Source organism: Schistocerca piceifrons, chromosome 8 (assembly GCF_021461385.2).
Source record: "Schistocerca piceifrons isolate TAMUIC-IGC-003096 chromosome 8, iqSchPice1.1, whole genome shotgun sequence".
Lineage (NCBI taxonomy): Eukaryota > Metazoa > Arthropoda > Insecta > Orthoptera > Acrididae > Schistocerca > Schistocerca piceifrons.
The window spans coordinates 455720942-455746792 of NC_060145.1; the positions used below are offsets into that span (position 1 = coordinate 455720942).

General features: G+C 43.4%; 1 protein-coding gene across 1 annotated transcript in view; it reads right to left on the minus strand.

The window, feature by feature from the left end:
* LOC124712446 (popeye domain-containing protein 3-like) overlaps window positions 1-24714 on the minus strand; it is a 250260-nt gene extending 225546 nt beyond the window's left edge. Inside the window, exon 1 of the mRNA XM_047242741.1 lies at window positions 24609-24714. The gene's annotated coding sequence lies outside the window, so the exon portion shown is untranslated. The remainder of the gene's footprint in view (window positions 1-24608) is intronic.
* Between the last annotated feature and the right edge of the window lie 1137 nt (window positions 24715-25851).

Sequence of the window (25851 nt, forward strand, 5' to 3'; positions counted from 1 at the left end):
CCTGATAACGACATCCTCTTGAGTAGTCCCCGCTCGGAGATCCGAATGGGGGACTATTTTACCTCCGGAATATTTTACCCAAGAGGACGCCATCATCATGTAATCATACAGTAAAGCTGCATGCCCTCGGGAAAAGTTACGGCTGTAGTTTCCCCTTGCTTTCAGCCGTTCGCAGTACCAGCACAGCAAGGCCGTTTTGGTTATTGTTACAAGGCCAGATCAGTCAATCATCCAGACTGTTGCCCTTGCAACTACTGAAAAGGCTGCTGCCCCTCTTCAGGAACCACACGTTTGTCTGGCCTCTCAACAGATACCCCTCCGTTGTGGTTGCACCTACGGTACGGCTATCTGTATCGCTGAGGCACGCAAGCCTCCCCACCAACGGCAAGGTCCATGGTTCATGGGTAGAGTAATCCCTTTTCCAGACCGTTTTAAAACGTCGTTTAAATTGTCAATATCATACGCACCAGGTTCTGTTTCCACAATTTCTTTTCCACCACTAATTTCCAGATGAAGTTTATTGTTAGCCACTGTAATATTCAGAATGCAATTGTAAGTCTCCAGTCCAATCAGTGCAATACTCCACTCCCTGTTACTTAAATCAATCGGTGGGAAATAATTCGCGCATAATAGTGACAACCGTCCTTTTAAAGTTAGATTATACGACATTGGATCTGAACCTTGACTGACGGATGGATGCTTTGTGCATCTCCTTATATATATGGCTCTTCGTAAACGTTAGGAGGAACATGATGCACAGATGCCCACGTAAGTACCAATTAAAGTCTTGGTAGGGATAAAAATTGTAGAACACAAGTCTTCTGCCTGTGAAGTATCGTTGTAACTCCTCTGGCTGCTGTAACTCTCCAGATGAGTCGAAATAGTATACGTCATTTGTATTTTCCTTATCATACGCCACCCAACGGGTTCCCGATTCACCGCAATTCCACATTCTCCAGATTTCCACATAGTCTTCGCTGGTGTATCCCTCATAAGAACACCCCGGAATCTTGGAATGCTGAATTTTTTCGTGACAAACTTCAGCAGATCTGTACTTGTAAGATGTCTTCCCTGTAGAATAGCTTTTCCGATGGCTGCTGCTTACATGATGTAATTATGTCTTCTTACTTCTGATAGCTGCTCCTGGGGGTTCTGTTCATTCTTCACTGTTCTGGCAATAGCCGCAACACCGCCAGCCAGTGAATCCGTCGCCGAGATACCTGCAAGAGCAGGAATGAAGAAGGGGATAATTCCACCCTATGTCTTGGGTATTGGCAGAACCCTGGAATGCATTAACCGGTCTTTTATGCTTGAGGTCACTTTCAGCAGCATACATTGCTGTCAGGATACAGTATTTTAAACACTTCTACCCTGGCTTCTTTTTCTTGTTGATCTTGTCTTCAGTGCACAATGTACAGCATTCATGACTTGCTAGAAATTTACATCCCTAAGCCCAACCTAATTTTATAACGCGTGGTTTTATCAACTACAATTGCTACGATGCGCTATCCTATACCAATATCCTTTCTCGCACGTATTTCTTTGGCTTTATCAGCTAAAATTCGATCTTCGATGTGACTTCCTGCAAAATCGTTATGTTTTAAGTATGTAATGTCATGTTCCAAAGTAGGTTAATCCCCTTATCACCACAACCAAATGGTTTTGAAGCTTTGTTCCAGGTCCACAGTAATTATACCCTGGAACGTGCAATTCATTGGTTAGGTTGTCGAGAATACCACTGCCTCCTACAATAGGTCGCCTATCACGTACATTATGCTACTGTGCTGGTTGTGTTCTGTACACCCTATTATATAGCAAACCATTAGCGTCAGTCCAGCTGTTTGTGTCGCACGAAAACCAAGCCATTTAACTAGCGTTCTATTCTCTCCATATCTTATGACACGCTCTATGAGAAATACATGTGGTTCTGAGCTCTTCTGCATTTCCTCAGTGTAAAAGCATCCCGAAATTTCGGTGTCACTGCTGACCACACAAGATGTAGTTCTAGAATTTGTTCGTTGGAAACTGTGAATATCAAATAATTTGGGAGGTATGATTTCCCAAATGCTGTCTTATGTTTTGAGATAAATATCAAACCACCTACATTAAATTTCTGTTTACATTTTAATACAATAGTACACCATATCCATGAGTCCATTAACATGAACATCCATTGGTCTCAATTTTATTATGCTATGTTTGGTTCCATTATATTGTGCAGCTATTTCTGGGAGGATATCTGTCAATTTGTGTGAGCTGCGAAGATTAACACGCATCCACATTTAACCTTTTATTGTTCTGTTCAGATGTTCCATGATACTCGCCTTCAGGTGGGTGAATGTTGAATAGAGATATATTCCATACCGCTGCATCATGGTCTTGAAATACCTACTGTGAAACTCTCCACGATGATCCGTTTGGAGGATGTCTGGGCATCGATTCGTTCCTGTCTGCAACAAACACTCAAACACATCTGCAACATTTCTCCCCATTTTTTAACGGCTAATGCCCAGATAAATTTGGAGTATGTGTCAATAATTATTAAAATATATTTGAATTCATTATTCTTATGTGAATATTCCCTGATGTCTACAAGACCAGCCTGCCATGACTCATCCAAACCTTCAACCATAACATGCCTACCACGGTACGTTTTGAGAGCTGGTTTGTGCAGTTCTCAAACTACTGTCTCCATATTCATTCGAATATATCCCTCTTTCTAAGCTCTGAAATTATTGAGACTACTTCATTCGAATGTGCGTTATTGCCTGCAGTAGCCATGAGCAGTCATAGTCGATCTATTATCTCATTGGGGTCGCCGTAGTATATATACTAAAGAAGCTGACTGCTTTCGTGTTGGATGTCAACTGCACCACCACTGCTATACTGACCGTCTGATACAGTGATGATGGTTTTTTAATGTTTGTACATTTCGCACTGCATAGGTTCCTGGTGTCCAGTGTCCACTGGTCAGTTGTAGTATTTGACCATACATCTCCATATCTTTGGGTGAAAATTTTACTGTTTTTGAGGGTTTTCGAAAAATGAGATTCAGTAGACTGGTATTCTTTGAAATTCCCCATCCGATACTGTTTTTTCATTGAAAGTTACAGGCTGCACACCCAAAATATATGGTTTTCACCACTGACACCAAATTTCTTGTCTGCCCTAGCGTCGCTGTGACAGTTAATGAAACCAGCTATAGCATCATCATCAGCATTGTCTAATTTCACTGAGACTTCGTCAAGACATTCAGTAACCTTGTTGGCAACAAATCGAATGTTCGTCACAATTGTGGTGATTTGTGATCTCCTATACACTGTACCTCCCGCATTTGGAGTCCTCCGATTGGTGTGTTTGGTTAAATGAAAAACTGTTTTTGGGTACAATGATTTAACGACAGATATCAGTTGAAAGTGGGTGCGTAGCAAGCAATACGTGCGGCCAAGCCCAGCCTAATTCCCTTAAAACAAAATTCCAGAACTGGAGCCTGCGCGGTGCAGGGAAGACTTAAAGCCAGCTCACACTGTCAGGGCAGGTCGAGTCAATTCAAGACACGTGATCTCAACTCGCATGGCTGTCCTCAACTGTCTTTTCGCGGGAAATGCGGTCTTCGCAAGATGGTTCTGAATTGTTTTTACGCGGGAAGTGCACATACACAATGCGGTAGCTCACATAAATGAATGCTGGATTTCAAATTTGTACACAAATGACGTTCATCGGCTCAAACCGTTTGCAGCTTGTAGGGATAGCTCGTATATAAGAGAAGGAAGACAGAATTGCGAAAAAACGTAAAAAAGTGTGTAGATCCGAAAACTGTCATTACGTGGTACAGAAGGGGAATTTCACACACTCTACAAGAAATTTGAGGAAAAGGAACCTGCATTTTATAAATATTTTAGAAATTCGGAGCACCAATTTTTTCATTTGTTACGTCAAATTGCATCCAAAATTAAAAGGAACATATTGTTCTGATCTCTCTGCACACTCCGTGAAAAATCGGTTTGTGTAAGGGCCAGTTTAGTTGCCAGTCCAGAGCAAATTTTTCTGCAATAGTCATATCTCCCTCAATATCTTTCCCTTCAGGATTTATAGGTTTTCTTTCCGTCTTGTTCTTGGCTTTTAATAAGTGTCTTATTTGAACTGGGGTTAATTGGCGAAATCATATAAATGTTAACCGCTGTTGCTTGCAAAACTGTTGCACACACAATCCAGACTGCTTGCCACAAACGCATATTTAAATAAACAACTGTGATACATTATTTGATGTATTCTTAAGAAAAAAAAGCATTTTCTCACTTTCGCAGTGAGTGAATATTTCAATCCATTACTTTATCAAACACTACAAACGCCTGACAGCAAACAAATTCACTCCCTTAATAGGCAATGAAACTGTATTCACAGCATTCTTCACTTTAAGGATCAGCCTTATCGCAATTCATTTCATTGTAAAATATTAAATTCCGGTATGTACAAAAATCCACTTCATAAATGTAGCAGAGAGCACATAATTTATAATGCTCATGTAGCACAATTCAGATGATGCCTAATTGCTTCAATTACACTTTCATCATTCATTACAAAATTATACATTTAAAAGAAAGAAATAACGAAGCAAACAATTTACAACAAGTACAAAAATAATGAATGACAAAGAATTAGAATAACAAGTAATAGCAATCAAGAGAAGCACGACGAAACGAAGTAAGGAAAACAGCACGTGGCTGCGTGTTGGGAACAAATGACCGCCGGCCGCGGTGGTCTAGCGGTTCTGGCGCTGCAGTCCGGAACTGCGGGACTACTACGGTCGCAGGTTCGAATCCTGCCTCGGGCATGGGTGTGTGTGATGTCCTTAGGTTAGTTAGGTTTAAGTAGTTCTAAGTTCTAGGGGACTTATGACCTAAGATGTTGAGCCCCATAGTGCTGAGAGCCATTTGAACCATTTGAACAAATGGTTCAAATGGCTCTGAGCACTATGGGACTCAACTGCTGAGGTCATTAGTCCCCTAGAACTTAGAACTAGTTAAACCTAACTAACCTAAGGACATCACAAACATCCATGCCCGAGGCAGGATTCGAACCTGCAACCGTAGCGGTCTTGCGATTCCAGACTGCAGCGCCTTTAACCGCACGGCCACTTCGGCCGGCGAACCATTTGAACAAATGACCTTCAGAGTCACGTGATCAACAACGGATGATGACGTCGCCTGTCAAAACTGTGTGGATGCTGCCATCTGAAAGGCATCGCGGTGTCTTTTGACGAGACGTTGCCTGACACGACGGCCTGTGTGAACTGGCGTTTACCCCATCACTTACTGAAGAAACCTAGCCACACTTGAATTACGTGTACATCTGGTACAGTCCTCACAGCTGTAGACTAGAGATGTGTAGTTCGCGAACGAATGGGTGCAAAGGAACGGTTCACCAAGATCAACGAAAGGACCGAGGAACGAATTTCAAGGAACGATCGGTTCATAGTTCACTTCGGTCGCGGCGCTCTACTTATAGTTCCCGGGAACGAGGAACGATCGGTTGATAGTTCACTTCGGTCACAGCGGTGTACTTATAGTTCCCGGGAACGAGGAACGATCGGTTCATAGTTCACTTCGGTCGCGGCGGTCTACTTATAGTTCCCGGGAACGAGGAACGATCGGTTCACAGTTCACTAGTTCACTTCGGTCGCGGCAGTCACTTCGGCAGTTCTCGTTCCAGCCTCGGTTGCGTGCTCGTCTCAGTCTCGGTCTCCCTCGGCCGCACTCGTTGTTCTTCAAATGACCACCTGTCTCCGTTCCACTACCGACTGCTCCTATTTAGTTCAGTATCCAGTTCGTTTCGTTCACTGCGCTCGCCCGTTTTACATGTGTTCCAAACTGTTCTTGCACTTGCGTCCACGACCGGTAATCAAAAAGTATTTTATAGTCACGGAAATTACATAAAAATTACGTTGTATGTAATAGGTACGTCTTTTCAGGTAACAAAAGGGCAAATCAGCTCACTTCATTATATCGATGAACAGCAGAAGACATACTTATAACAAGGCAAGCTTTTTTGTTATTCATATATTTTTTTGGTTTCATCGACTTGATTTAGCAGCTAACTTTCAATAATTTGCTTAATTTTTAGTAGAAGAAAATTCATATAAAACTATTTTCGTGTATCTTTCACATACAAAACATTACATTTAGGAAGGCTCTAATTATTTTTAAGTTTGGTGGTTTCCAATTTGCATTACCTGCGAGTTTGGTTTCATTGAAAAAAAAAAGTAGGTTGTGGGTCATTTTGGCTCAGTAGGAAATGCGGCGTCTCTCCATTTGAAAAGCCATAGATTGCCATAAAATCGTATTTACTTATTATCTCAAAAACATTTGTTCAGAACGAGCTTTCAAACCAAAAACTTTATTACTCCGAAGTTTATTATTATTATTATTGCTGCATTAACTTTAATAATGCGACATAAAAACGTAATTTTTACTAAGCGTGTGACGCAAGTATGAGAAAACCACATTTTATTTTGTGCTTCCATAAAGTCTCTACTTCGCCTACGAACTCAGAGACAACGTGAAGTATGTATAGGGTGTAAATGATTATTGTTTACAACGTAGCATAGCTATGTAGTGGAAGTCGAAACGAAGAATTTTATACAAGACACTTGTGGTCTATTAGGTCGGGAAACAGCCACCAACAGGTTTACGAGACTACATGAGCTATAGCCCACGCACGTCGCGTGAGATTTTCATGTTCTCTTCTCCAGTTCTCTACACATCGTCATCGACTGTTTCGGAATTGTTGCTTGCATTAGCTTGTTATTTCTTCACTGCCTAATTATTACATGTTTGTCTGTTTGTTGTATCTGCTCGTAACAGGCGACACATCGTCCGTAATTGGCGAGTAGTCTGTACTCGGGGACGGTTTTCCGTGCGCCACCCTATATTATTTCCCTGCGATCAGCCACACAAGGCTACGGTTAGCTAAACGAGAGGTTCTGCAGAATCACAGAAATTACCTCTAAAAGTATGTAGAATACTGTAATGAATAAAAACTCTATACTGCAGGGGGGAGGGAAGTGCCCCCTCTTGGTGCCCTCCATCCTTCACTCACCTACACTACTAGTTTTCAGTTTTTCGTAAGAACCATACACCAAGCACAAATGAACGGTGAACGAGTAAAAATGAACTGTTCCCCAAAAAGAACGATCAGCAGTGAACTAGTTCCCAAGGATGAACGAGTTCGCCCATCTCTACTGTAGACGCCTGGTGGAGAAACAGACTACGTCGGCAGCGTTGCGCCTGTGGACAATGCCCTCTCGTCCCTCGCTGCCCCTCACCCTCCAGCCCGGCAGACGCTGGAGTGAGGCGCGCCCCACCGAGCAGCCGTGGCAGATTGCCGCTGTCGATACTGGCGTAGACGCGCCCCTCATTAGCAGTCCTCCAGTTCCCGACTCGTCTCCAGGCCCTACCCTTCCTTTCCCTTCCCTTCCGAAACGTGGCACGAGTTGACGCGTACCGCTCCTCGGCTGTATGCGGGTAAACACAACAGTGATGTTTACTGCAAGTACCAGAGGATGAACAATAGTCTCGTGTTTTGGAACACGATTCTGTATCTCTTCTTGTCATGTATTCAGAGTGAACATCAAATCTTTCCGTGATTATAAAAATTTGTTTCTAAAGAACTGTGCTAGAAACATCCCTTGTTCGCTCAAGTACGAGCAGCCCTTAGCGGCTCGCCATCTTATTTACAACTATTCATGACGTCGCCTTTCTGGCTTAGATTTTTTTTAATGTGACTTGTAAGTACTGCATCTCTTTCCAGTCAGTACAAACTTTAATTTTATTAATGTATTATATACCTAATATGTTTTAGAACAGTTAGTATAATTCTGAAGACAATACTCATAGTAACGTCGAAACCTGGTCAATTTTGACTTAATATTTGTGACCGAGGGCTTATTTCTTCTAATATAATTCTGGCAGTGTTGCTGACTCAGAGAGAGTAACGGAACTGTCGATAGCGTGCTCATAGCATTTCAACGCAGTCCACGGAAATCGACGTACAGTCTTTCTGTACAATTGAAAGAAAAACAGCCCTCGGTCACTATACTTAAACGAATTAACCGGGTTTCAACACTGCTAGGAGTCTCTTCCTCAGAATTTAAATCAAAGAATGGTCTATATTCTACAGGGTGTTACAAAAAGGTACGGCCAAACTTTCAGGAAACATTTCTCACACACAAATAAAGAAAAGATGTTATGTGGACGTGTGTCCGGAAACGCTTAATTTCCATGTTAGAGCTCATTTTAGTTTCGTCATTCCAACGTGATCAAATTGTAAATTTCCACGATCAACATGTGTGGGCTGACGTGAATCTGCACGCAATTGTGCAATCACGTCGTCAACACAGATTTTCTGTGAACTTTTGGGCAGCCATTGTTGGCGATGTCTTGATTGGGCCCCATGTTCTTCCACCTACGCTCAATGGAGCACGTTATCATCATTTCATACGGGATACTCTACCTGTGCTGCTAGAACATGTGCCTTTACAAGTACGACACAACATGTGGTTCATGCACGATGGAGCTCCTGCACATTTCAATCGAAGTGTTCGCACGCTTCTCAATAACAGATTCGGTGACCGATGGATTGGTAGAGGCGGACCAATTCCATGGCCTCCACGCTCTCCTGACCTCAACCCTCTTGACTTTCATTTATGAGGGCATTTGAAAGCTCTTGTCTACGCAACACCGGTACCAAATGTGGGGACTCTTCGTGCTCGTATTGTGGACGGCTGTGATACAATACGCCATTCTCCAGGGCTCCAACAGCGCATCAGCGATTCCATGCGACGGAGGGTGGATGCATGTATCCTCGCTAACGGAGGACGTTTTGAACATTTCCTGTAACAAAGTGTTTGAAGTCACGCTGGTACGTTCTGTTGCAGTGTGTTTCCATTCCATGATTAACGTGATTTGAAGAGAAGTAATAAAATGAGCTCTAATATGGAAATAAGCGTTTCCGGACACATGTCCACATAACATATTTTCTTTCTTTGTGTGTGAGGAATGTTTCCTGAAAGTTTGGCCGTACCTTTTTGTAACACCCTGTATAACATGGTCCCAGAATTATGACTAAAAACGTATGGTAGAGTATAAGTACGCAATTATCGTACTTATATGTCATTTATAAAATAATAAATATGTCAAACGGGCATTAGTCATAAAGATATTTAAGATAAAGAAAACTGTGATGGCAGGTTGCAACCTGCACCACGCAAGTATCGAGCAGCCCTTAGTGGCTCGCCATCACAGTTTTCTTTATCTTGAATATCTTTATGACTAATGCCCTTTTGGTATATTTATTATTTTATAAATGACATATAAGTACGATAATTCTGTACTTATACTCTACCATACGTTTTCAGTCATAATTCTGTGACCATGTTATAGAACATAGACCATTCTTTGATTTAAATTCTGAGGAAGACGCTCCTAGCAGTGTTGAAAACCGGTTAATTCGTTTAAATATAGTGACCGAGGGCTGTTTTTCTTTCAATTGTAACTATTCACGGTCTCTGAACGTGAAGCCATGTACAAAATTTTGTTAGTCTTTCTGTACTTCGTTCATCGCAAGAATAAACCTGACGCAAACAAAAGCAAACGCGAAGGGTGTTGAGCAGCCACAGCACGCGTACACTGGTTTTGTTTCGCTCTTGGAAGTTGGTCCATCTTATGTGTTAAGATACCTTATTATCGTATCACAGAAATGAAACTTTTAGATATTGTACTGTATTAACAGCCATCAATGTTTTCTTAATTATAATTTAGCTATGTAGTTTTTCTTTCAAAAGTCGTGTACAGTCGCAGCCTCTTTAAAATCTAGTCGTGCTTTGATTGTCGCGCTGTTAACACGTGGTGTGCAAATGGCCAGTACTGCTTCCTGTTTCGTAGTGAAATACGCGGGCGGAACACCGTTAAAAATGGCGAGAAACAAGTGTTCTTAATGCTTTCACAAAATTACAGGGAAATTAGTTGTGAAGTTTTTCAAGAAACTGCATTCAGTAAAGATAAGGTGGATCTTGATGTGAAATGTGTGGCTTTATCAACCAGGAATGTAGCTCAACGTGTTCGTTCAAAGGAGTAGCTGGCCTGTCTAAGTAAAAAGAAATTAGTGAAGTCTTCAATAAAATTCTTCAGGGTATCAGACCGCATCGTCATAATTTAAAATGCGCCAACGTTTCGGCCAGCGTTACGTTAACGTAAGGCCCTGATGAAGGCTAGCTGCAACGCTGGCCGAAACGTTGGCGCATTTTAAATTATGACGATGCGGTCTGATACCCTGAAGAATTTTATTGAAGAAGACAACGGCCGCGGAAGCCTACGCTTACAAAATTAGTGAAGTGTTCAACAATCAACTTGAACAGGTGTCATGTGACGTCCGTTCAGAATAAAACATCGGTAGCGTTGGCGTCTAGTAACCGCGTAGCCTGCTGTGTGGATCGCTGGTTCAAATCTTGCTGTGGTCTGTCTAATGTTCGTTCAGTTCGAACCCCGACGTCATTTAAATGTGAGGGCCATCGAATATATGACAATTAAAACTTACTTAATCATCATTTTTACGAAAAATGCATGTCTTCTTGTTTCTAATTAGGTATTGGACGCAAAATTGCAGTTTCCAATGCAAATATTAATTGTCTGCATTTTATAAAACACTCTTAATACACCTTTATAAAAGTTGAGCAAATAATAGACAGCTAATTTTTTGGGTGAAAAATGAAAGTCAGGTACTCTTTACTTGGACTAGGTCCATTGTTTTGTACCACAGATGTGGTCTCACTCGAGCCAGAGAAATAAGCGTTGTAGAAATTGGAAAGCAATCATTTTCACGGCGTCGAGCGCGCTGTACACATGCTGCATTTTTCCACTTGTCAGATACCGCTTGAATCTGAACCCAATAAAATTGCTCTGGAACCAAGTTAAGGGATCTGTCGCGAGAAATAATGAGACATTTAAGCTGCCATACGTACTGGAACCAATGCACGAAGCTTTGCCACACGTCATTGCTGGAGGCTGGCGAAATGCAAAACAGCACGTCATAAAAGAAGAGGAGAAAACGTGGTTTATTGCGTGGCTATCGCGGATTCCGTTGTTGATCGCTTCGTTATGAAAGTAGCAGATGACAGTTCCAGTGCCGAAATGTATTCTCGGATTGGGATATAGGAGTTCAGAGATTACCTTCAATGGCTTCGATATTTAACTGTATAGAAGCTTCGTCGCTCGTAGCTCAAGCAGAAAAATTACACTGTGTTTAATTTAGGAATTTTCATCAGTCTTGTTTCTGTCTACAATATTTTGTTAGCTAAGAACGAGAGCCTGTTAACGTTTTCCGTCTGACCAGACCTGTACCTCAGAATCGTACATCCGGTGCTTTGCCGTATATTACTTGGTTTAAAAAGTAAAAGACATTCTCTGCTCGCCTCTCTTAACGTCTTAACTGCCACAACACTCAGGTTGGTAGAAAGAAAACACAGAGGCGATGTTTCTCATTGACAAAAATGTGGAAGACATCGTAACACATGGGAACTGGAAGACTTTAGGGTATTGTAGAGCGCTTCCAACAGCTAACCTGTACAATTAATCTCATCTTCCCCAGCGACAGGGTAGCGGAAGTCTCAGTGTTTTATTTCGAAGAGCATTGTTGCCTCAATTTAAAATCATATACATGATTACTGTTCCGGTGTTGACCACCGCTGTAATCTGCTGTTCACAACAAGTGCGAGGTAGTACAAATAAAAAAGAGACACTATTATCGTATTGGTGAACAAAAATTAAAAAATAAAAACAAAAATATGAGGAGGGCATTGCAGGATATGGAAATATGTTTGATATTTTACCGTAGGTATACGGTCATACTGCAGGCACGCTCATGCGTTGTTTGATTTTATACGAGGTTATTTGGTGTTCGATTCACCTGCCTTTTAAAAAACCCTAAGAATTCCCCTCTTCGTGATGATCTACATGCACGCATTTTTGATAGAACGGTTATGAAAAGTGTAGTAACATTCTTCTCATACCTAGATGAGGCTCTGCAAATGGTGCATAATGGAGACTCGTAGTCTGCAAACAAATCCGCGCACTGCTTTGGCACGTCAGAGAGCAGGTCTGCAGACTCATAAAGTGACGCGCTTAAGTCTGACATAGTTCTGCACGTTCGTCTCACTTCCGCTCTACCGTGTAGGGATCTCCAACAGGGTGCTGACAGCCCGCCGGAGTGGCCGAGCGGTTCTAGGAGCTACAGTCTGGAACCGTGCGACCGCTACGGTCGAGGTTCGAATCCTACCTCGGGTATGGATATGTGTGATGTCCTTAGGTTAGTTAGGTTTAAGTAATTCTAAGTTCTAGGGGACATGTTAAGTCCCATAGTGCTCAGAGCCATTTTTGAAGGGAGCTGACATGTGTGCTCTAATATTCTTTTTCGCCGTTAAGTATATGTTCTTACTGCTTACCAAATGAGCTTCGCTACTTTTGTTTACATCGGCCAACTCTGATACGCCCCCCCCCCCCCCCCCCCCCCACCGCAAACACGTCAGGACATCTGCAAACTGTAGGTTTCAGGAACTTTTTTATCCTAGTAATAAGTCATTCGTTAGCTGGCAGTGTGTCGACTGCACACAGCATCCTGGACCGTGAGAGTTTCCCCTCCCCGTACCTAGACAGTGCGCAGCCCCAGCGGCGTAATTTATAGACGAACAGTTACAAAGTTAAGCATTCAAACCGCAAACGTCCACCGCTGACGGCTCTACACACATACATATATGGAGGGACTATGCATGCATATTACCAATCGAGAAGTCTCGACTTCAACCGCTTGTACGTCATTTTCGATAGTGCTACAACCCAGCAAATTGCCAAACACTTTTCGCAAAGCGATTCTGTAGAGGATGTAAGCACGTTTAAACATGCTGCTAAAAAGCATAACATCTTTGATGCATGTTATATTACCGATATTTCGTAACAATAATGTCCAGATTCAACAATAATACACTACTGGCCATTAAAATTGCTACACCAAGAAGAAATGCAGATGATAAATGGGTATTCATTGGTCAAATATATTATACTAGAACTGACATGTGATTACATTTTCACGAAATTTGGGTGCATAGATCCTGAGAAATCAGTACCCAGAACAACAACCTTTGGCCGCAACAACGTCCTTGATACGCCTGAGCATTGAGTTCAAACAGAACTTGGATGGCGTGTACAGGTACAGCTGCCCATGCAGCTTCAACGCGATACCACAGTTCATCAAGAGTAGTGACTGGCGTATTGTGACGAGCCAGTTGCTTGGTCACCATTGACCAGACGTTTTCAATTGCTGAGAGATCTGGAGAATGTGCTGGCCAGGGCAGTAGTCGAACATTTTCTGTATCCAGAAAGGCCCGTACAGGACCTGCAACATGCTGTCGTGCATTATCCTGCTGAAATGTAGGGTTTTGCAGGGATCGAATGAAGGGTAGAGCGACGGTCATAACACATCTGAAATGTAACGTCCACTTTTCAAAGAGCCGTCAGTGCGAACAAGAGGTGACCGAGACGTGTAACCAATGGCACCCCATACCATCGCGCCGGGTGATACACCAGTATGGCGATGACGAATACTCGCTTCCAATGTGCATTCACCGCGATGTCGCCAAACATGGATGCGACCATCATGATGCTGTAAACAGAACCTGGATTCTTCCGATAAAATGACGTTTTGCCGTACGTGCACCAGGTTCGTCGTTGAGTACACCATCGCAGGTGCTGCTGTCTGTGATGCAGCGTCAAGGGTAAACGCAGCCATGGTCTCAGAGCTGATAGTCCATGCTGCTGCAAACGTCGACTAACTGTTCGTGCAGATGGTTGTTGTCTTGCAAACGTCCCCATCTGTTGACTCAGGGACCGAGACTTCGCTGCACGATCCGTTACAGCCATGCGGATAAGCTGCCCGTCATCTCGACTGCTAGTGATACGAGGTCGTTGGGATCCAGCACGGTGTTCCGTATTATCCTCCTGAACCCACCGATTCCATATTCTGCTAACAGTCATTGGATCTCGACCAACGCGAGCAGCAATGTCGCGACACGATAAACCGCAATCGCGATAGGCTACAATCCGACCTTTATCAAAGTCGGAAACGTGATGGTACGCATTTCTCCTCCTTACACGAGGCAACACAACAGCGTTTCACCAGGCAACGCTGGTCAACTGCTGTTTGTGTATGAGAAATCGGTTTGAAACTTTCCTCATGTCAGCACGTTGTAGGTTCAAAAATGGTTGAAATGGCTCTGAGCACTATGGGACAACTACTGAGGTCATCAGTCCCCTAGAACTTAGAACTACTTAAACCTAACTAACCTAAGGACATCACACACATCCATGCCCGAGGCAGGATTCGAACCTGCGACCGTAGCGGTCGCGCGGTTCCAGACTGTAGCGCCTAGAAACGCTCGGCCACACCGGCCGGCCGTTGTAGGTGTCGCCACCGTCGCCAACCTCGTGTGAATGCTCTGAAAAGCTAATCATTTGCATATCACAGCATCTTCTTCCTGTCGGTTACATTTAGCGTCTGTAGCACGTCATCTTCGTGGTGTAGCAGTTTTAATGGACAGTAGTGTAGCAACAAGCCACGGCGTCCTGCTGAGCCTACCACGCCCACTTTTATTCTGTTAAAGATCCACGATGATGGAACTCCAACAAATATTACACACAGGCGTCATATTAAACAGGCAAAATATATGCATCCCGATCCATAACTGTGTTCTCACACATGCAGTCGAATATACGAGGTGTGGCTAGAAAAAAACCGGACTAGTATTGGTGAAACAATAAAACGAATGCAATAAGGCTGAAAGTCGCGTGGCCTGTCACGTGACTCTCGCTCCGCCTACTGCTCGAGTTTCATCTGCCTCCTGCACTCAGTCTGCCCGTGGCGTCTGTTTTAAGTAGTTGACGTTTTGTCTGTGCGTCGGAAAATGTTGAGTGTACAGAAAGAACAGCGTGTTAACATCAAATTTTGTTTCAAACTAGGAAAATCTGCAAGTGAAACGTTTGTAATGTTACAACAAGTGTACAGCGATGATTGTTTATCGCGAACACGGGTGTTTGAGTGGTTTAAACGGTTTAAAGATGGCCGCGAAGACACCAGTGATGACACTCGCACTGGCAGACCATTGTCAGCAAAAACTGATGCAAACATTGAAAAAATCGGTTAACTTGTTCGACAAGATCGCCGTTTAACAATCAGAGCAGTGTCTGAGTTAACAGGAGTTGACAAGGAAAGTGTTAGGCAGATTCTTCATGAAAGTTCTACATGAACAAAGTGTGTTCAAAAATGGTTCCAAAGTGTCTCACAATTGAACAGAAGGAACGCCGAAGAACGATTTGTTCTGACATCCTGGAAAACATTGAAAGTGATCCCACCTTCTTACAAAATGTTATTACTTGCGATGAATCGTGGTTTTTTACTTACGATCCCGAAACTAAACGCCAATCGATGCATTGGAAAACTCCTGGTTCTCCACGCCAAAAAAAAAGCACGAATGTCAAAATCGAAATTCAAGGCAATGATGATTGTTTTTTTGACATCAAAGGGATTGTGCACATTGATTGGGTACCAGAGGGACAAACAGTGAATCAACATTACTACATTAGCGTCCTGACTACCCTACGTGAGCGAGTACGGAGAAAACGGAACGATTTGTGGAGAAAAAAGTCATGGATCCTTCACCAAGACAATGCCCCAGCTCACAGTGCGTTGTCAGTGAAGACGTTTTTGGCAAAACACAACATTCCCATCTTAGATCATCCACCCTACTCACCTGATTTGGCCCCCTGTGACTTTTTTCTTTTCCCTAAAGTCAAGTCAGCTTTGAAAGGAACTAGATTTGAGACTGTTGAAGCAGTAAAAGAAAAAGCGACGGAAGTAATGTATGGACTTACCGAAAATGATCTGCACCATTGCTATGAACACTGGAAAATTCGTATGGAGCGGTGTAGAGACCGAGGAGGAGAGTACATTGAAGGAGATAACATGAAATTGTAAATAATTGTAAATAAATGTTTTTTCCAGCATCAGTCCGGTTTTTTTCTAGCCGCACCTCGTACATGATTCCGAATTATGGCTTTCCAGCATCAGTCCGGTTTTTTTCTAGCCGCACCTCGTATATGATTCCGAATTATGGCTGGATCTCACAAACAATGTTATCCCATAAGTATTAAAGAGAAGAATCGTTGCGTTTATCAGACTTGAGCCATTCCCTAGCGTGTTCTCTATCAGAGTTGATCGAAGTCACATATATCACCATATATCACCTTTAATTGTGTGAGGGGGTATACCCGAGAGGTGTGGCGTTAGGAGGAAATTGCCATATTACCCTACACATGATCAAAACTGTCTAACAAGAGGCCAGGATTTCTTTGTGCAAGAGGAATCCTACCAGGGCCGTGCATAACAGTAGCATAACAGCAATAAGACTTTTACGTCTCCTGCTTCTTCATGTGAATTTTCCTGCAGCAATGTGTGCGTGGTACCTCAATGTATCAGCCATCGAAAATATTCAATTCAGTACTTCTTCGCTCTATTTCCTAGTGAGACATAGCCGCATCTGTCAAAATCGATACTACAACTATTACTAATAATATGCACGACTGACGTGTGATTGAGGGTACTTAAAGAGACGTCTAAAATCGATTAATTTGCTAAGAGACAGAATAACAGTCTCCAGACTTCCTTCTAGTTGATTTATAAGCAGTTCAAGGAGTGAATACACACTCACGTTGCCTCCCTAGAATACCGGAAAAGTGTAGACGGAAGCAGTTTTATCATTTTATAATTTGTGACCGCAGTGATTGGGGTTATATACTTGCCGGATGGATGGCTGTATGTCTGATGTTGGACACATGTGTCCTCCATGAGAGTATTAAGAGCGTTGCAATCCTCATTACGTATACTGTGGAAACCGCATGGCTTTAACAACATAACATTTTCAGGTGCAGAACCGTGTAATCATCGGAGTGTGCGTTTATGCTCTATGATCATTTCTCTCATGCCGGTACCTTCCTGGTACTAACTCTGCACAGTGGAATAATGCTTCAGAATTGATTGCACAGTTGATTTACGTGAAATGTTTCAAACTCCATATGTCTTGACTTCCGTCATGTATAAACCAACTAGTTTCTTCTTTATTGTGTGTTATACCAACGCAACACTCTCATGTCTACTATACACCGATAAGAGGTGCAACCCTCCTCGACACGCACGCCTCTGGGGAGATCCTGTGCTTTTGGATGGCTGCCGTGGGTAAGGAAGGATTGGTCTAGGAAAATGTGGGAGGTACCCGTCAATCTGTGACTTTATCCTACGAACGCGACAGTACTTTGTAGCTCCCGTCCAGACAGGGAATTATCGCCACTCGTAATCGTAAATTCTGCTCTATGATCGATGCGCTGAAAATATGTAGATAACCTCTTTGATGTCGGTATAGGACGCTGTGTGGTATACTTTCGTGTATATGATCGAATGGATGTATTGCACAGTCATCTAGCTGCATTCGCAATCTATTATATGGTACCTGTAAAATAGTGGACCGGTGATTTAGCGATGATGCAGAAACTGGAAAGTATTCTGCTGTGTCATTGGCTGCCGGCCGCTGTCGCCGAGCGTTTCTAGGCGCTTCAGTCCGGAACAGCGCTGCTGCTACGGTCGCAGGTTCGAATCCTGCCTCGGGCATAGATGTGTATGATATCCTTAAGTTAGTTAGGTTTAAGTAGTTCTAAGTCAAGGGGACTGATGCCTCAGATGTTAAGTCCCATAGTTCCTAGAGCCATTTGTCATTGGCTGGCGTTGCAGTTACGGAACAACTGGTATATTTTGATCAAAACGATCGAACGATTCTACTGCACAGTCATCTATCTGCATTCGAAAATCTAGTATATGGTACTTGTAAAATAGTGGAGATCTGGCGATGATGCAGAAATTGGGACGTGTTCTACTGTGTCACTGACTGGCGTTAAAATTACAGTACAACAGGTAATATTGCTAAGACTGATCTCGCTATCAACTGCGGAATGTATTACCGTACATTGTTCCATACCACCAATGTCTTTCCCATCCTATGTGTCTACTGGTCACGCTATTGATTACCGTATAACGACTGACTGACACGCCAATGTTGAGATGGAGGGAGCCTTGGCGGAACAGTGCATATCTGCTACTTGTCGCTGGGGAGCGTGGGATTAAATGTAGAAGTCATCACCTTCACACAGCTGTTCCTCAATGTTGCAGGTTCGTCCTGTTTCCATATGGTGCGATGCCTTCCACATGTTTCTATTTTTAATTTTTTATTCTTCTTTCACAAATAAGATAACAGTACCTCTTTTTTTTGCACTACCTCTCGCGTGTTGTGAACAGCACCTTCCGGCGATGGTCAACACTCGAACAGTAATCTTGTACGTGACTGTGAAATAAGGGAACAATGCTCTTCGAATGGAACACCGAGACATCCGCTACCCTGTCGCTGGGGAACATGAGATTAAGTGTCCAAGTCATCACCTTCGGATAGCTGTTGGAAACGCTCTACAATACCACAAACTCTTCCAGTTTCCATACGTTGCGTGTCTTCCACATCTTTGTTAATGAGGAACATCGCCTCTGTGTTTTATTTCTACCAACGTGTGTGCTGTGGCAGCTGTATAGTTTACACCTCACGATGTCCAACTTTCTTTGAGAGCCAAAGGATCAAAACGTGTTAATGTCGCTTTAGCAGCAGCTGACACAGACCTCTAAGTCATGGTAGAAAAAGCGAAGTGTATGGTGGTGTGCACTGATTGGATGTGCTACAGCCGGCCAGTGTGGCCGAGTGGTTCTAGGCGCTACAGTCTGCAACCGCGAGACCGCTACGGTCGCAGGTTCGAATCCTGCCTCGGGCATGGATGTGTGTGATGTCCTTAGGGTAGTTAGGTTTAAGTAGTTCTAAGTTATAGGGGACTGATGACCTCTGAAGTTGAGTCCCATAGTGCTCAGAGCCATTTGAGCCATTTTTGATGTGTTACAACCGAGAAAACGATGTATTAAACTGCTTATGAAGGAACAATACAAGAACCCTCTCGCATGATTGGTAGTCTGTGGGATATGGCCTTCCTCCAGTACAGACGACAGAACTTTGTGCAGATCTGTGCAAACGACTTCGATCACTGGCCTCCAGCTATAATGGGGCGATACATTTATATGTGATGTTCTAGATGACAACAAGTAGACGGTAATTGTTTTTCGACATATCAGAAGAGAGAGATGCGGTAAAATCTTATAGGAGGTTGGCTCAAATTGCTCTGAGCCGTATGGGACTTAGCTTCTGAGGTCATCATTCCCCTAGAACTTAGAACTACTCACACCTTTCTAACCTAAGGACATCACATACATCCATGCCCGAGGCAGGATTCGAACCTGCAACCGTAGCGGTCGCGCGGTTCCAGACTGTAGCGCTTATAGCCGCTCGGCCACACCGGCTGGCCTTATAGGAGGTTATGTTACAAGGAATGCAGATAGTTCTCTCAAAACTACACAAATTTTGTTCATAAAACTAATAGCAATCCACTGTATCTATTCTCAAGGAATCACCACTGTTTTTGTTATTATCGTCACGATTGCGTGTTACCACACGTCCTGTCTTATTTCATACTTCATAATGTGTAATTATAAAGTAGACACCACTTGCATTATAGCCTGCATTATAGCCTGGACTCTAGAAATGACAGTGTTTTTTTTCTGACATGTTATTTCACATGTATGAAATGTTTGCAATACACATGTGCATGACAGCTTATTTATAAACTTTGATTTGAATGCGAGAGACGCTCTCAGGTCGTGTAATTTGTCCATCCAGCTGAAGGAAATTGCTTAACATAAACGTTTTTTCTTCGGAGTTTAAATTCACGCCTTTTCTTTACTGCGTAAACGGTTTCGAAATAACAAGGACGTTCTGTGGTGATCGGTAATTTTTGTATAAATTTAGAGGAAGTTTTTTCCCGATTTTATGTAGGGTGGCCATGTCTCTGCACCTCGCTGGATGTCGCCGATTTTGCTCATGCAACTAAAATAAAATGTACTGCACCTATTTTGGTGGAAGGAAGACATTTATTACCCCCGTGATTGTGTCCTCCTTTTTAATAGATTCTCGGTTGGACACAACTGCACTCCGAGCAGACGGCAGCGTTTCGGAGCTGTGTTGCTATATTTTAGACGAACCAGTTGAACTTGGGGCGTCCAACCATTTATCTCCTAGTGTTTAGTTAACTATACCTGCTTTTGTGATGGCAAATGACAATCTCCTCAAGGCTGGAACGCCAGCAGTTGACAGTTTGAAAGAGCCTGTGTCGTCGTCGTCGTCGTCGTCGTCCCCCCTCCCCCCCCTCCCCTCTCCCCCCCTCCCCCCTCCCCCCTGTAAGTGGTTCGATGAAGGAAGCGAGGCAGGGGAGGGATGAGAGGAGATAAGATGGCCTTGAATTTTGGCAGTTCGCCTATTGAGGGGATTGCACGTTTAACTACCGCCACATATGCAGTCTTTTGGGACTCCGATTATCCCCACTACATGTGTTGCATTATGATCCATTCATCACGAGTGCTGGTTTTTTCACGACAATTTCGAAGCGCAATTAGAACAGTGGTGCATTTTTTCGATCATTTGTGGTAACATGTATTGTCTTCGATTACCTGGGCTGCATGCTGACTGTTGAGCAGGCGTCTGCAGCGAACTCTTGACACCAAACAGCGATAGATACAGTTCTCAGCAGTGTGCTTACAGGTAAACACTTATTAAACCCCTCTCTGTTTGACACCAGCATCTTGTCAGTTGAATGTATTTCCCACCAAAAGGAAATAAATAAATAAAAATGGTATGCCCCAGCATTTTTCCCACTGGCTTGTAGGTGAAGGGTAGAGTTTGAGTGCGTCTGTCACTAGTTTCGAATGGTATTGTGAAATTTGTTCCCAGATGGATATTACCAGTTATATGGTATCGTCTATTTTTGAGCTATATTGCGATTTTAGGCAGCCCATGTGTAGTGTAATGCATATAGTTTGTAATTAGACCCAATCTTTATCATTAATTAGACAATTAGGACTGATCTTTACATCAGTTTCCCAACTAAAATAAATAAAGTACACTAACCCTTCCTTCTCTTGCATCTGGACAGTTTCCATGTGTCGAAGGGTCACTTGGGCTTTCCATCCAGTAGGACCAGGGTTCGAGTCCTGGAAAGGGTATCGCCTTTTTATTAATTTCCCGCCAATTCCCGGGTGGTGGGTGGAGTGTTAGTTCAGCACAGCCTGGGGACAAAGAAATTCCCACCAAAATTTGAATTTCCCGCCAAAATGCGAAATTCCCGCCAATAGGGTAGGTGGAGGAAGGTGGGAGGCAGTGGAGAGGGGCGAAAGGGGGTGGTGGAGCCCTCGTGTGGGCTCACAAAACACATGACGTCATCCAAGAGCGGGGGTGGGCGTTGTGGGGGATGGGAGTAAGCTTGTTCAGGGGGAGGAATTAACTGATCAGTTTAATTAATTCACATACCTATTTGACATCAATTTGATATCAAAATTGCACCAGCACCCCAATCTCTCTGCTACTCATGCAATGCCCTTGCGCTGCGCCAACGTCCAGTGCTGATGGTCATGTGCGTATTTCAGTCGTAATTGCCGATGTGCTGTTGTTAACAATGGCACATGCACGGCTGCGGAGGCTCATCCTTAAGCGCACTGTGCGTTCACACACACTTGTACCCTGCCCAGCATTAAAGTCTGATGTTAGGCCTGCCAGAATATGCCCAGTCTACGACGTCCGAAATCTGTAATGATTTATGTAATCCCACAATATCTTGATGTGATGTCACTACATGTTGAAGACACTCACCACAGCATTCCTCAAACACCCAGCAAGTGGCGCAGTTTCCGAAATGCTCGCGCCGAGCCTCGAGGCCATCACAAATTGCCCTCCACCATTCTACCAAACGGGCAGCACTCTTGCTGGTACTGTATGGCCCACGCGTCTGCCTGACTGGCAGTCATTCCTCGCCACGTGACGCTGCTATCACCTGGGTCGGTTTATATCGATAGTAGGTCGGTAGTCATAATGTTCTGCCTCATCAGTGTGTATGTTGATCATGGTTTGAAGACGGCATTGCGTTTGGATTAAGTCTAAATTAAGTGTATCAGGTCACACACTAGCATCGTTTTATGGAAGACAGTGATGGGTTTACATCTGTAACGTTTCTCTTGGGGCTCCAACAATAGTTTGCATATATTCTCAGATCCCAGCGACTCTGGTACCTCTCCTCCGTCACTCTAACATCTCTATAAAAACGCTCACCCTGCTGCTCAGTATAATTTCCACAGTAGTCAGGGACGTTATCTAAATATGAGCTGAGAAAGTACATCTTTATTAACACACAACTACCAAGAACCTGGAAATTTTGTAGGAGTTCCACGGTGGTATTTTCATGCTCCTATCTCCTATAGTTTCCAAGGGTTTTTTTTGTTATTGATTTCAAATCCGATCAAGCATTTCTCTCTGTATACTCCATAATGTTATTGAATTGTGGATCTTTCATAAGCTCGCAGATCTGAGCACCGTAAAAAAATCCTGCATTAAGTTGACCCACCCGAGATGTGGAAAGTTCCGTTTTAAGAAAGCAAAAGCCCTACTTTCTTTGCTCACTGCCACTGTAAGGGATCTCTTCAAATAATTCTGCTTTGTGATAATAAATGTAAAAATTTCGAACACTTAAATGGCCTATACATCTAATAGGCCACTACCGAAATGTTAAGGCAGCAAAGAACCAAAACCTGACTGAGCTAAGCGAACTACATTTTTGAAACCAGCGTCCACTACGTATAAAAGATCATCTAAAAAGCCCATTATCTCTGAAAAAATGATAATTAATTGAAACCCTCAGCTGCCGACAGGTGTTGTTGATATACGTCGATAGGGACAGCTGAAAATGTGTGCCCCGACCGGGACTCGAACCCGGGATCCCCTGCTTACATGGCAGACGCTCTATCCATTTTTTCCCCATTTTGTTCGGTATTGTTCGTTGCGTTCGGTCTGGGCGGACGTCACAAGACATCCGTTCAGGTTGATCGTTGATTCCTTTACTCAGTTTTTTTTTTTTTTATTACAGAGGGCGAGCAGCCCTCTGAATCCATCTGAGCCACCGAGGACACAGATGAATAGCGCGACTGCAGGGACTTATCCCTTGCACCCTTCCCGTGAGCCCCACATTCACAACTGTCCACAATCTACATACGTAATGTTCCTAATAGATATTTGCCCATCCACTCATTTCTCACGCACACTAAGGTGACGATTTCCGTAAGAGTTCGGGCAACCTGTGCGCAATCGCACAGACGAAGAAGGTCAATGGCCGGGTAGCCATATTTTAACTATACAGGGTGGCCCATTGATCGTGACCATATGGAGAAAATGTAATGGTTCAAATGGCTCTGAGAACTATGGGACTTAACTTCTGAGGTCATCAGTCCCCTAGAACTTAGAACTACTTAAACCTAACTAACCTAAGGACATCACACACATCCATGCCAGAGGCAGGATTCGAACCTGCGACCGTAGAAGTTCCGGACTGCAGCGCCTAGAGCCGCACGGCCACTGTTGGTTAATTTTTGTAACACAGTGACTGGAACTAAGTTGTGTCATTCATGACTATTATACTACAAAGCACTTACAGTAAGCTTTAAGTATACGCAACGTCTTACCTCATTCTTAATCAACACCGTGTTCGACAGTAATGAACAGTTTATGTTATTGCTACTTCTTTCTTCACTTATTAAAGGATTTTACATTTTGCTGGCATTTTATTGCTATATGTGCTGCATAAACGTAAGAAAAATTTCTCTTCAGTCCCTCTCCACAAATACTACATTGTACATACTATTGTTGTACTACCTACTTTTTGAGGTGTTTACTCAATAGCGGTCTAAAATTTACAGATACAACATTTTTATCAAGAAATAAAGCAAAAACCCAGTTTGTGCGTCTTTCAGCAAACTGTTGGTGTCTTCGAGGTCGTTATAACCGGTTTCGACTGTAGTTTGAACCTTGAGGTAGATCTTAAAATTTTCCTTCATGAATTCCACATGTCTATTGTTTCAAAACGTAACACACGGATATTTATCACAGTGTGCTCACGTGGCCTTATAACTAAAGCATGATAAAAAAGCTGGCTGTAGTGTTACATATGCCAACAACTTCTTTTCACATTCAACCACGATATATCTGGCGTATAGGAAATTTTGGCAATGTCAAGTGTCTGGAACTACGATGTCATAGCTGTGTAACTAAGGTACCATAAGATGTGTTGACAGTGCAGTTATTCGCTCCCACCTTTGCATATCCAACCTCACAAATTCCGTGTAAGAAATCAGGTTTCTGCCGGAATTTGTATGACAACGTTGATATTTACAGTTGTCCTAGGATCACGTGCACCGCAAGGAAATGGACCGCACGTCTGCGGTGTGGGTACCATGTGTCTGGCACGTGTTCGGAGGGTGCACGTGCGACGACTTACCGCGCTGGCAGTCGAGTGTTGCGGCGCTGGCGCGGAAGGACTCGTCTCCTGCGAGGTGCCCTGGCGCCTGCCGCCTGCCGCCTGCCGCTCCGCGCCGTCCTGCCACGGTCGCCACTCAACCTGTGGACGCCGGCCAGAGCTCAGCCGCAGCGCGCTGCGCTCGATAGCGCCAAGGTTCGCCGCGCCGCCGCGCCGCGGCAGCACCAGTCGGAGCTCACCTGCTCGGCCAGCTTTGTCGTGATGCCTACATCCAGGTCCATGTTTAGGCTATGGCCACTCTGGGCGATTCTCTCCTGAATTTAACTGATGAAAGGAGAAAACATAAAAATGCAGTAAATGAAGCAGGCAGAAAGGAATACAAACGTCTCAAAAATGATATCGACAGGAAGTGCAAAATGGCTAAGCAGGGATGGCTAGAGGACATATGTAAGGATGTAGAGGCTTATCTCACTAGGCATAAGACAGATACTGCCTACAGGAAAATTAAAGAGACCTTTGCAGAGAAGAGAACCACTTGTATGAATATCAAGAGCTCAGATGGAAACCCAGTTCTAAACAAACAAGGGAAAGCAGAAAGGTGGAAGGAGTATATAAAGGGTCTATACAAGGGCGATGTACTTGAGGACAATATTATGGAAACGGAAGAGGATGTAGATGAAGATGAAATGGGAGATAACTGCGTGAAGAGTTTGACAGAGCACTGAAAGACCATAGTCGAAACAAGGCCCCGGGAATAGACAACATTCCATTAGAACTACTGACAGCCTTGGGGGACCCAGTCCTGACAAAACTCTACCATCTGGTGAGCAAGATGTATGAGACAGGCGAAATACCCTCAGACTTCAAGAAGAATATAATAATTCTAATCCCAAAGAAAGCAGGTGTTGACAGATGTGAAAATTACCGAACTATCACTTTAGCGAGTCACAGCTGCAAAATACTAACGTGAATTCTTTACAGACGAATGGAAAAACTGGTAGAAGCTGACCTCGGGGAAGATCAGTTTGGATTCCGTAGAAATGTTGGAACACGTGAGGCAATTCTGACCTTACGACTTATCTTAGAAGAAAGATTAAGGAAAGGCAAACCTACATTTATACCATTTGTAGACTTAGAGAAAGCTTTTGACAATGTTGACCGGAATACTCCCTTTCAAATTCTAAAGGTGGCAGGGATAAAACAGAGGGAGCGAAACGCTATTTACAATTTGTACAGAAACCAGATGTCAGTTACAAGAGTCGAC